Source organism: Chenopodium album, chromosome 13 (genome assembly GCF_948465745.1).
Source record: "Chenopodium album chromosome 13, dcCheAlbu1.1, whole genome shotgun sequence".
NCBI classification, from domain to species: domain Eukaryota; kingdom Viridiplantae; phylum Streptophyta; class Magnoliopsida; order Caryophyllales; family Amaranthaceae; genus Chenopodium; species Chenopodium album.
In genome coordinates this window covers 17,583,657-17,596,839 of record NC_137846.1, presented here as the reverse complement: position 1 = coordinate 17,596,839, position 13,183 = coordinate 17,583,657, and the positions used below count along the sequence as shown (strand labels likewise).

The following is a 13,183-nucleotide window of genomic DNA, read 5'->3' as shown; positions in this document are numbered from 1 at the left end:
TTTTTATTTTTATGCACTAGTATTCGGAAAATTTGATTCTAACAATTTCACTTTTTGTCGGTTTGTTGTTAATAATCTCTACTGTTATTTATTATCCAATAATTCCATTTTTAGGGGACATTCACTTCTGTAGGTCGACTAAAATGTGAATCAACTGGCAAAAGGTGGGATTATTAAAATTAATTATTCCTATATATTATGTACATATTGTTGAAGCTTAAGAGTTTTGATGATGATGAATAAAAAGCAAACTTCAACGAATGAGAATTATCTAAGTGTTGTGACTAGAATAGGTGAACTTGACTTTGTAAGTGGAAGAGTAACCTGCCTATGAAGACTCAAGGAGATTCCAAGGAAAGTTAAAGAAAGTAGCTTAGAAGAAGAGTTCCTTAGTGGAACCAACTGAGTTCCCTAATAGGAACATGAAGAGAAGCTCTCTAAGAGAAGCTTGACAGCAAGTTGAGAAGCTTGACTTGGTCTGCGTTAAAGACAGCAAGTTCCATGAGAACTTGGCCTACGAAGTTCCAACAAGGAGCTGAAGATTATCAATTGACAGCAGGATCTTAATCCTAGACTACATGAAACCCAAGTTTCCTTGACCTATAGCTTTGACGAGACAATCTAGTTTATGTTAAGTTTATTTTTTAAGGATTGTTGTAAATATGTTAGGTTAGTTTATGCATGGAATTTATTAGAAGTGTGGCAAAGCTTGGCAAGCTTATAAAAGGAAAGTTTAAAAAAAGATAAGTTTTAATTTATGAAAAGATTCTCTAAAGATTTTATCTTATAAAATCCGGTTTTAAATGTTATTATTCTTTTCTTAAATTTATCTTTGATAAGTTTTCTAAAAAGATTTTTTTTCATAAAAGATTTACATAAAATTTGATTTGTGAAAATCGGCAATTTTATAATTCTATCTTTTGAAAACCCTACTTGATATCTTGTGAGTAAAGGTCGATCCGATTATAATAGGTTGTAACAGGAGAATTTTCCCTATTATAGTGAAGTGTTTTGATACTTGAAATCCCTTCGAGGGTCGAGGTTTTACTTCTAATTAGGCCCTGGAAGGTTTCCTCGTAAAATCTTATGTGCATTCACTACTACAAAAAGGGGAATACACATCGCCTAAAATAGGGTATATAGAGCGCCTCTAGGGCGCTCCTCTGAGGGGGTGCCCTATAAAGTCTATAGAACGCCTATTTGAGGCGTTTTATATCTAATAGAATATAGAGCGCCTATCTAAGATAACAGCTCTCTATTTAATGTATAAAATAAATAAAAAAATGGAAAATAGAGCTGTCATCTGAAGATAGGCGCTCTATAGTTATGCGAAACAAGAACGCCTACCATAGATAGGCGATCTCTTTTCCATACTTATATTTAAAAAAAATATATATTATTATTGTTATTATTAAATAAATAATAATAATAATAATAATATATTATTCCAAAGAGAATTTCCCTAATAATAATAATAATAATAATAATAATAATAATAATAATAATAATAATAATAATAATAATAATAATAATAATAATAATAATAATACGTACATAAATAATGAAACACCATAATGAATTAATAATAATACTTTAGTTATCAAAATAATTACAAGTATAAATATACAATATTTCAATTACAACAACTAATTTAGGAAAAAAAAACAAATTATATTGCTAGCTAGTACAAGTTTAGACAACAACCACTTTCATTGACACCAAACGCCAGCAACACCTCCAAGCGACACACCACTGTCACCACACCACAACCATCAGCGAAACCCCTGCTCAGTGCTCACTGACAAATCAACAGCCAACACTGCCAAAAAAAAAATATATTGCTATTGTTTAGTACTCCAATATAATTTATAAAAAAATAAAAATTAAACCAAATCTAAAGGACTGAATCAGATATTTGAGATTTAAAATTAATAATTGAGAATTAAAACGAAATGATAAAATGAAAATAAAAAATTTGAATTAGATAAAATCTAAAACATGGATCAAAAATTAATAAATCTGAGATTATAACATGAAAACCAAACACCTACATAGAAACTGCACCAACACAGATCTAAAATAATTGAGAAGTAAAAAGAAACTTTAAAATGAAAATCAGATATTTGAATCTGAATGAAATCATGAGCTTTAGATCGAAAAAAAAGCCAAATAAATCATAACAATCAATTTAAAAAAAAATGAATTTGAACATTGAAATTCGAACAAAAATTTAAGCTTCTCCGGCTCGGTCGACGGCGGTAGCTAGTGGACAGATTCAGATCAAGTTATTGCGGAAAAACCGAGACAACACACGCGCTAATTAACACTCCTTTATCGAAGCAGAGACAAACGAGGGGGTGATTGAAGGGTTTTTGAGGGCGATTGAAGGGGCTGCCATGGTTGTAAACAAGGATTTTTGGGTTAGATTTAATCTAATGCGGGTAGGAGCCTCGGAGTGGAGATGGATGCAGTTGTAATTGAGGGACAAAATTAGAACTTAGAAGAGAGAGGAGTTAGTGTTAGTGGAGGGAGATAGGAATGAATGAAAGAAATTACAGAAGTGCGAGAGTGTGTGACGGCTAGATTCAAAGGAAATGAGTTAGGGTTAGTGGTATTTATATGTGGATTTTCTTTTTTTTTCTTTATATAATACATATAGAACGCTTAACTAAGAAAGGCGTTCAATATTGGCTAGTATAATATTTGTATATAACAAATAGAGCGGTTACCTTTGACAGGCGCTCTATAGGTTTAACATACAAAGCGCCTATCTTACATAGGCACTCTATATAATTCTAGAGATCGCCTATGTAACTCAACCGTTGTGTATTTTGTGTTACTTATTCTTGTTTTTGTGGTAGTGATTGCAAGTTTCTATTATATTATGTTTTGTATTCCGCAGAAGTAGTCACTAGGAACTCACATACAATTCACCCCTCCTCTTGTAGTGTTCGTCTCAACTAACACATATTTAATACAATATTACTCGAATTAATTGCTATGGTAATCATATCAGGCATTAATTTTATTTTTTTGAAAATTATGGGGGTGGGGACTTAAGTGTGAATATAGAGCTAGTATAGATTTTTATGTATTCATTTATTTTAATAGATATACTGTATAGTTAGTAAATTTACATTTATAAAATGTTTTTTTAAGGGAATAATGAGTGTATAATAAATTGTTATCGGGAAAATTATAGTAGAGCTTCTTGAATAAAATATGAAATTGTTACGAATAATCAGAATTAGATGATTGATAATAGAAAGCCTTGCAATCAATAAAAAAAATCCATCTTTAGAGAAGGTTTTTTTTTATTATTAGTAAATGAATAAGTCAAAACAAATTAAGCATGGAATGTGGACGTAAGGTGGACTAGGGTCGTTAGGCTAATCCTCCTAGGTCAAACAAAATTTGTAATCAAACCTACTACTAGTATAGGGGCAAGTCTGAGTCAAACCACAAGGAATGGGGGGAAGATTGCTATAGTCCTAGGTTAAGCTATTTCGAAGAATAAGAGGTAGTTTGAAGTATGACTAAGGTCTCAAACAACTAAACAATGTAGAAATTCAATATAACAAGGACTAGGTATTTAGGATCCACATACAATTGTGATAATCATGCCAATTGAAGAAAGTTCAATCAATCCAAATGTTGTAAAGGAGGATAGTAATTGCAATCAAGAGGATTCAAAATGCTATCTCCTAAAAGTCAAACTAGGGTTCATTATGAATGACTAGCAAGAAGAATCGCAAATCAAATTCAATCAATTAAGCAATTCCTAAATCAAGGGTTTATGTCATTAGAATCACAGTGCAATCTAGCTTGAAAATCAAGGTTGAACACTCCTTATCAATTCAATCACATGCACAATTCTATCAACCAATTTAATCACAACATTTAAATTAATCAAAATCCATCAACTAACTATAATCATCATTAATGCATGCTTCACCATCTCCCTAGCAAGGAATCTACTCACTAATCATATTACGATTGAAGAACAAAACTAAGTAAATCACAATCATCATCATCTTAAGCTAAACCAAGTAGAAATTCAAATCAATCAAACTTTAAACCTAAAGATCAACAATCAAACAATCATACATGAATCAAAATCAAATCAAAGCAATAAAGAAGAGTTAAAGGAAGAAAATCTCACTAAATTAATTGAAGGGAATCCGAGCTTGATTAAAGCAATGTTGTAATACAAATCCAATCCAAGAACTTCTATCTATTTCTCTCTAACTTTCTCTCTCTAAAAACTAAACAAATGAAATCACCAAAAAGTTGGTTCATCCAAATGAATTACAAGAGTATATATAAGCAAAGGAGGAAAATAAGTCAGTTGCGCCCTCTCCTTAAACTTGCGTGAGCGCGGAAAAATGGGTACAGAGGGTGTAATAACCTCCACGAGCTGTCTGGGAAAGTGCCGCTCCCGCGGTTAGGGCGCGACAAATCCCCTACTCCCAAGCTGCTTCAGAGTCCGCGATCTCTCTAAAAACCCGCGGCCTCTCCAACTCTGCCGCGCTCTTGGCCAGCCCGCGGGCAGAGCGCGGTATGCTATTGCCTCATTTTGCCAAAATTGGTGCACAAGTTCCCCACCCGCGACATATGGAGCCCACGCCCACAGCTTCAGGAAACTCTGCACGCCCTTTCCATGCTCTTTCCAAGGCCACGCAAGGGGTTTGCTTCTTCCTTTGCTTTGTTCTTGCATCTCTTCTTGATCCAAATCCAAGGCTAACTCCTTAAGTACCTACAAAAGTCATCAAAGAAAGAAGATAGGAGAGAAAGAGAGCCAAATAAAAGGGAAACATAACAAAATCCAAATAAAAGAAAGAAAAACACGAATTAAGTAAGGATAAGAGAAACTAAAGAAGAAAAGACTAAACCGAGCAAAGAAAGCTATGAAAATAGGGTAAAAATTCTCTAAAAGACTACCTTATGAGTGTCATATATGTCACTCATCAAATGCAAAGTACTCCTTTTGTTTTCCTAAGCTCTACTCGGTTACTATAACAATGCATGCAAAGGAAAAATGAAAATGAAGACTATGCATATGGATATTTTCCGTTTAAAGAGGGTTGAGAATAAGAGATAGATAGTAAAGGCTTTAGTATAAAAATATTATGCCTACAAAGTGAGATTATAGGTAATTAAGAAAATGAATAAAAGGTGGCTAGCTGTCATAAAAGAAATAAATTAAAGTGATCGTAAACCCAAAAAAAAAGTAAAAGTAAGTATAATTGAAAAAAAAGGGATGAAAATGGAAAGTGAAAAAGTATCAACCTTGCATGTCTGATCCATCAATCAATCAATCAATAAATATATACCAAAAGACACACCAACAATGACACATGTCAACTCCCGATGTGACTTTAGTTTTTTAAATTTTTTGTTCTTTACAAAATTAGTGATAAAAATGTTATAGAAATATCATGATTAGTTTCTCTTAAAATATACTTCCTATTCCTTAAAAATGATATGACATATTTTTGTAAAATATTTTTTTGTCAATTTTTCTTTTGTCAATTTTTCTAATAATATATTCTATGTATATACAATATTATACTTCGTCATCTATGTATGTACAATGTTATACTTTGTACTAACTTATACGTAATCCCCGTATAATGCACGGAATCTAAACTAGTTTCAATAACTAAGGAGGACCTAGGTCTAGAGGAGATTACCTACACTAGTATGGGAGTAAATGAGACAAGGTTTGTTTTGTCTTATTTTTGTAATATCTTTTTTTTTTTTTTTTTTTTTTTTTTGAAAACGAGGTGTATGGCCAATATTGGGACGATCTTGTCCAAGATTGAAGAGATAACTCTCGTTTGGTGCAAGCTTTATTGTCCAAGACTCCAAGAGATAAGTTTGGGTTTTAAAAATATTACGTTGCACATACTCACACCAAAAGGGTAAGACAATATATTTAGACTTGATTGTTGCGAATTGCGATTGGTCCATAGGTTATTACTCCGTTTTTTTTCCTTGTTTTTGGGAAACGTGATGAAATAATCAACTTAAACCCAGATATTCCCTCTGTCTATTTAATATTGTCCTATTTAACTTTTTATAATTTATAAAACGCGTCTTAATATGTATACCTCTCCATTTTGAAACATGTAAAAATTATAAGAAGCAACAAGATTTCACATAACTATATTATCTTTTATACTCTTGTAGATTAATGGAGTGATTTCCATAAAACGAGAATATGATAATGAAGGCTTAAGCTGGCCTTTGTTTTTGGTTCAAAAATAAATAAATAAAAAAAAAGGCTTTTGTTTTTGACTTTTTTTTTTAATACAGAAAAAAATTGACCTTTGTTTACATTTTTTTTTTGTTGAAACCGACCTTTGTTTGCTTGGTATTAAAATACTGATTTCTACAAAGTATATTAATTAAATAATTATGGATTCTTATTATTATAATTATTATAATTATTATTATTATTTTTATTTAATAAATGGATTCTTATTCCTTAATATGATGAATTGGGCATACTAAAAAAGAAAAATAGTGTCTATTATTGACACTTATGTTAGGGCCCTGTTTTCTTCGGCTTACAAAAAATATACTCCCTCCTTTTTTAAATACTTGCTCCATTTCTCCAAGCGCGGAGTTTTAAGAGAAATTGGAGAAAGTAATAAAATATGGAGGTAGTGGTGTAGGAGGAAGAATAAAAAATTGTATAAAACAAAAGTAGTTGAGAGAATTAGAAGAGAGATAATATGAAATTAATAAAATATGATTTATGTTGGGTCTACTAGGTGAGAGTTTTGAATTAAATATTATAAAAGATTTTCAAATAAGGAAATTGAGCAAGTATTTAAAAACGGAGGGAGTTTCAGCAAAAATAAGTTCAATTCAATAATGATAAGATTAGTTCGTAAAATTCAGTAATGTTAAAGAAGAAATATAATAGAGACTCAGTAAGAATAAGTTCGGTTAAGTAAAATTAAGTTTAGTTCAGTAAAAATAAGTTCAATTCAGTAAAATTAATTAGGAAAATTACCATTGGTACCACCTTGGTTTTGACTTTTCCCATTGATACACTCTTAAATTTTTGCCTTCTCATTGGTACACCTGTGGTTTGGCTTTTTTCCCAGCGTGACTAACACCGTTAAAACTATTTCATCAAGTTAAAATAATTAAGGAAAAGACTATAATACCCCTTTTAAACATATAATGTCTCGATTTGCGTGTCGAAAATTGTTCGATTAAAGTTTTGGGAGTCATGCTAGTCCTCTAAGATCCAAATTAACCTCGAAATTAGCAAAAAATAATGCAAATGTCTCACTTGCGTGTCAAGAAATGTCTTGGTTTGCGTGCCGTTACTTTTTTTGTGATAATAATTGTTCGGAGAAGGTCTTAAGGGTCATTTTGACCCTTTATGGGTCCAAATTGAACTTGAAATTGTCAAATATAAACGAAAATGTCTTATTTTGCACGTCATGATATTTCTTAATTTTTTTGTCATGACACGCAAAATGAGACATTTTCGTTAATTTTTTGACAATTTTGAGTTCGATTTAGGTTCATAAAGGGTCAAAATGACCCCCAAAACCTTCACTGAACAATTATTATCAGAAACAAGTAACGGCACGCAAACCAAGACATTTCTTTACACGCATATGAGATATTTGCGTTATTTTGTATGCTAATTTCGAGGTTAATTTGGATCCTTAAGGACTAACATGACTCCCATAACTTTAACCGAACAATTTTCGATACGCAAATTGAGACATTAGATGTTTAAAAGGGATATTATAATCTTTTCCTTAATTATTTTAACTTGATGAAATAGTTTTTAACGGTGTTAGTCACGGTTGGGAAAAAGACCAAACCACGGGTGTACCAATGGGAAGGCAAAAATTTAGGAGTGTATCAATGGAAAAAGTCAAAACCAGGGTGGTACTAATGGGAATTTCCCATTTAATTATAAGTAAAAGTAAGTTGAAGTAAACAGAGCCTTAATAATATAGAAAATTACTTGTCACTAAAAATTACAACCTTCGTCCCTATATATAGTTCACGTTTGAAAAATAACACCAGAATTAAAATATGAAAATAATATAGTGCACCCGAGTGCTGCACCATGGTGCACCCGGAAAAATATTAGACATATTTTAAAGAATATAGGCGAAAAGAAGAACATAACTAGTGTTTGAAAAGAACATACTAGTGTTTTAAAAAGAACATACATGTGTTTGACAAAAGAACATGTTTGTGTTTGACAAAAAATATAACATTACAAAAAACATAAAGTCTTTACAAAAAGAACATGATAATAAATTAAAGAACATGTTTTTTTTCATGATTACTTAGGTGGTTGAATGTGTTTGAAAAAGAACCCTATGTTTGACAAAAGAATATGTTTGTGTTTGACAAAGAACATGACATTACAAAAAACATAAAGTCTTTACAAAAAAAAAAATGATAATACATTAAAGAACATGTTCTTTTTCATGGTTACTCAGTAGATCTAATAAAGGATAGCCCGGCCTGGTGGTTCGGCCCGATTTTGGGTGGGTTGTGGGCAGGTTTTTTAAACAAGAAATTGAGTCGAACCCAGCCTGGCCGAAATTTTTTTTTTTTTGGTAAGTTTGAGAATGCAATTTTATGTATTTTTAGTTGATTTTTTTTCCCAACTCGAAAAGCCTGCACAACCCGGCCATTTTAGGCGGGTTTGGGCACAAACATCCGGCCTGACCCGGCCTGATTCGAGAAGTGGGCAAATTATTGGCCTCGGCCTGGCCCGGCTCGCCCCGGCCAATGATCACCTCTATTACTCAGGCGGTTGAATTTAACATTTTTTTTATGTACATACATTAAAGAACATATTATATAATGTAAAAAACATATAGTTCAAACTCAAATAACATAATGATCAAACTCAAAGAACATATGATACTTGCGTTCTTTGTAAATGTCTATAATGTTCTTTTTTTTTTTGCCAATGTTTTTTTAAATATACCCAATGTTCTTTTCGGGTATACCAACCACACATTGTTAAAATATGGGTTGAGAAAGTCCTAAAAGTACACATGGTAAAACCAAATTGATAATCATTTGAAAAAAAAAAAAAGAGAATATCAGCTCAATTTTAGGTAGTGTTGCCAAACAAAGCCGAAGTTAAAGATCATGCATTTCTTGCAGAGGTTATCCTTTTTTTACTCCACATTTTAGCTTCGTATACCATAACAACCAAATACTATAGATACTAGCTTAGATACTTCCCTTCCGTGGTGATTTTATAATATAACTCAAGATTTTGTAACATGTGATGACTTTGTAATTCCCATGGAGTTCTCTACCACATACTGACATACGTAGTAATTAGTTTTATGTTAATAAGGCCCCGTTCTTTTGAGATTCTGGGCAGAGCAGAGCAGGAGTCAGCAGAACAAAGCAGATTTCAGCAGAGCAAAATAGAGCAGAGTAGAGCAGATTGAAGCAGAGAAGAGCAGAGCAAATTAAGTATTATTTTTAAGCAGAGCAGAGCAGATTACAGCAGAGTAGAGCAGGACTCAGCAGAGCAAGCCCCGTTCTTTAGAGCTGCTCTGCTCAAAAGAAATCTGCTCTGCTCTATTTTCAAATAATAATTAATAATAACAATAATAATAATAATTAATATTCAATAATAATAATTAATATTGTATTGATGATAATAATTTATTATTTTAAATAATTATAATAATTATTAATATTTATAATAATTAATATTTATTAATCATAATAATTAATAATAATAATTATCAATAATAATAATTAATAATTCAAACTATTAAGAATTAATATTCAATAATATTATTAATTAATAATTTCTAATAATTATAACAATTCTTTCAAAAAATTAAATAATAATAATAACAATTTCTTTTTTTTTGAAAGAAAAATAATAACAATTTGCAGTATTTGCCGAGAATAATAATAACAAACAGTCAATATTTTTTTTGAGAGAATAGTAATACTTAATATTTTTTTTTTTGAAAAGCAATATTTAATATTTATACATAGGTTGTTAATAGAAACTCCGACGGAATGTCAAATTCAATTAAGACTTGATCGAAACATGTTTGTTCAGCTATTGAACTTGATGATTGAAAGAGATCTACTACATGACGGTAAATATGTGAAATTAGCGGAACAAGCAGGTATATGTCTATATATTTTAGCAAAAGGACTTTCATATCGTGATGCTTCTGACAAATTTAAGCATTCTATTTCTACAAAATGCAAGTATTATAACGAAGTGTTGAAAGCGTTGGTTAATTTGTCCTTCGATATCATTAGACCATATTGTGACTTATCCGAGGTAATAATTTGTCTTTTTATCTTTCTACTATTAACATATGCTAAATACGGTACACATTTATTTATATATTCACTCACCTAAATCAATAGTATATGCACTTAATAATAATAATAATAATAATAATAATAATAATAATAATAATAATAATAATAATAATAATAACAACAACAACAACATTAATAATAATAACATTAATAATAGTATTAATAATAATAATGTTGAAATCTGCTCTACTCTACTCGGCTCTGCTCTGCTCTGCTGACCCCTGCTTTGCTATGCCCAAAAGCTCAAAAGAATAGGGCCTAAGTGCACCAACCCTGAATAACTGTAACTCTATAAGTGGTGATGTGCTTTCAAATTACAAAATGATGGAGACAATTAGGTGGAGTCCCCCGAGGATATCACCCAGTTATTTTTTTTCCGAATTTCTTAAAAGATTTAAATCTGAGATCAATTATTCTAGACATTTTTAAATGCCACGGGTTAAGCCTGTTATATCTGATTCTGATAATTTTGATCTTACAAGTCCCTTTTCAGATGAAGAAATTAAACAAGCTTTTTTATGATATGTGCCCCTATAAGGCTCATTGTTCTGATGGTTTTGGACCTAAATTCTTCCAGCACTATTGACCTATTGGTTGTCCTGATGTCTGTAAAGCTATCCATGAATTCTTTTTTAACGGTATTCTACTACGCTAACTTAATCGTACGCTTATTACCCTTATCCCAAAGGTTGATAGACCTACCAAAGCAAACCAATATTGTCCAATAAGTCTTTGTACATACCTTTATAATTATAAAGCTATTTCCAAAGTCTTAGTTAACCGTCTTAAACCATTCCTTAAAAAGATTATTGGACCTTATCAAAATGCTTTTGCATTAGACACCACTATTCAAGACAACATTCTCCTAGTCCAAGAAATATTGAACATTTTTAATAAATCTAAAAATAAGACAGGTTGGCTGGCTATAAAATTGGATATGGAAAAAGCATATGACAAAATGGAATGGGATTTTTTTATGGACAACTCTAGCTACGTCTGATTTTAATAGTACTTGGATTGGGTGGATACATGCTTGTGTTACTACAGTCTCTTATTCTCCCATAGTCAACTCAAATTCCTCTAATTTAATTATACTATTTATAGGAGTCCGTCAAGGTGACCCTTTATCCCTAGTTTTATTCGTCATTTGTATGGAAGTCCTATAAAAAGAACTGTTGTCTAAGACAGTTTTAAATAGACACGATATTGGTTTTATGATTTCTCTTTCAGCCCCAATTATTCCCTGCCTTTTATTTGCTGATGATAGCCTTCTTTTTTGTAAAGCAACTTCTACTTCTTGTGCACATATTCGTAATATTTTATCAGAATTCTCAGCTCTCTCTAGTAAACTGATAAACTATCTGTAAGGAATATTTCAAGCATCCCATACTTGAGCTCCACTGTGATCATACACTTAAAAATAATGGCGTCCAAAGGGAAGGAAGCTAGAGTAAAAGAGTCGCCAACAAGTTTAAGGAACTTGTAAACCGTTCACAAGGTGAAGGTTTCACCCCTTCACGATCCATGAGATCTCTAACTCCATAGTAGTCTGTAACCATGAATGGATATTCGGGGATGAAGGTACAAATCCAACCAAAAAGAGATTGAACCTGCCCTAAAAATAGGCCTCTACTTTATTCTTCTCATATTCATGTGCGCTTTCTAACTAACATAAAATCAATATATTAATCCTAAACATGATACTAGGAATTAATAAAACCTAAACATGCTTTCTAAATAATAGGAAGTAAACCAATTACTTACTTTGATGCCTCGTACCTCTTTCTAATAACAAAATACACACGTTAGTAACTTCAAGGAACATATTAAATAAAACAATTAATTTAAATAATTGAAGTAGGGATTTGGGACCAAACCCTCAGAAATTATCAACCTTTCACGTCTAGGGCGAAGGCAACTTCGAGCTTGGTTAGGTGTGCCTAGAACTCATGAATGCGGTATTGTGTTTGTAAAAAGGCTAGGCTAGAAAGAGGGAGAAAGAACAAGCTATGGCTTAAGAGAGAGAAGAAAATAGAATTAGATGATTGTTGATGATTGAGCTTATTGATTGAAAATGGGGAAATATGACCCTATTTATAAGAAAAAATAGTCTAGAAACGATCAGAAAAAGACCGAATCCAATCTGGATTAAAACTACTTCTGTCGCCGCGCGACAGGGTTCAGCGCGGTGCAAAAGCCTTGTCGCGGCACGACAGTGTCCAGCGCGACGCGACGGCTTTTTTCGTTTCGCGATGGTTCACGCGTTTTCTAAAATCCGTACAGAGTCCTTAATCTAATTAAATTAGACTAATTCACGTCCGTACTTATCTTTTTTAAAATCAGATTTAATTCTTTTAAAAACACTTGTTTTATTCCAAATAAAATTCTTTATTTTTTAAAAATATAATTATTAATCCTTATTCCACTAGAACTCAAAATAACCTTTTAAATTATTCTAGAAAATTAAATTCAATCCTATTGACTTTAGGAATAATAATTAATGGGCCCTCCACTAGATCATTGGGCCGTATATGAAACCTGTTTCGGGCCAAACTTAGTATTTTGGCCATAACTTCCTAATTATTAATCGAAATCGAGCTTATAATATGTTGCTGGAAAGTTCTTTTCGAGCCCAATCCAACTACACTATTATTGGACCCTCATCATGGACCAAACTAAATTGGACCGGACATTTTCAAAATAGAGTACATTTTCGAAAACAGAAAGGAAGTATTTTTATTAAAACAACCGCATTACAAGACTTTTCACACTTCACTTCGTTCGATAATCAATGACGTGAAAGGTACTCATA

At 31.7% G+C, this 13,183-nt stretch overlaps 1 long non-coding RNA gene across 1 annotated transcript; it reads right to left on the bottom strand.

Moving 5' to 3' along the window:
- Positions 1–1,562: 1,562 nt before the first annotated feature.
- On the bottom strand, positions 1,563–2,567 carry LOC145576444 (uncharacterized). The gene is made up of 2 exons (XR_014098388.1): positions 2,225–2,567; positions 1,563–1,819 (listed from the first exon to the last, which is right to left on the bottom strand). It is a non-coding gene; the product is annotated as an uncharacterized LOC145576444 (long non-coding RNA).
- Positions 2,568–13,183: the final 10,616 nt, after the last annotated feature.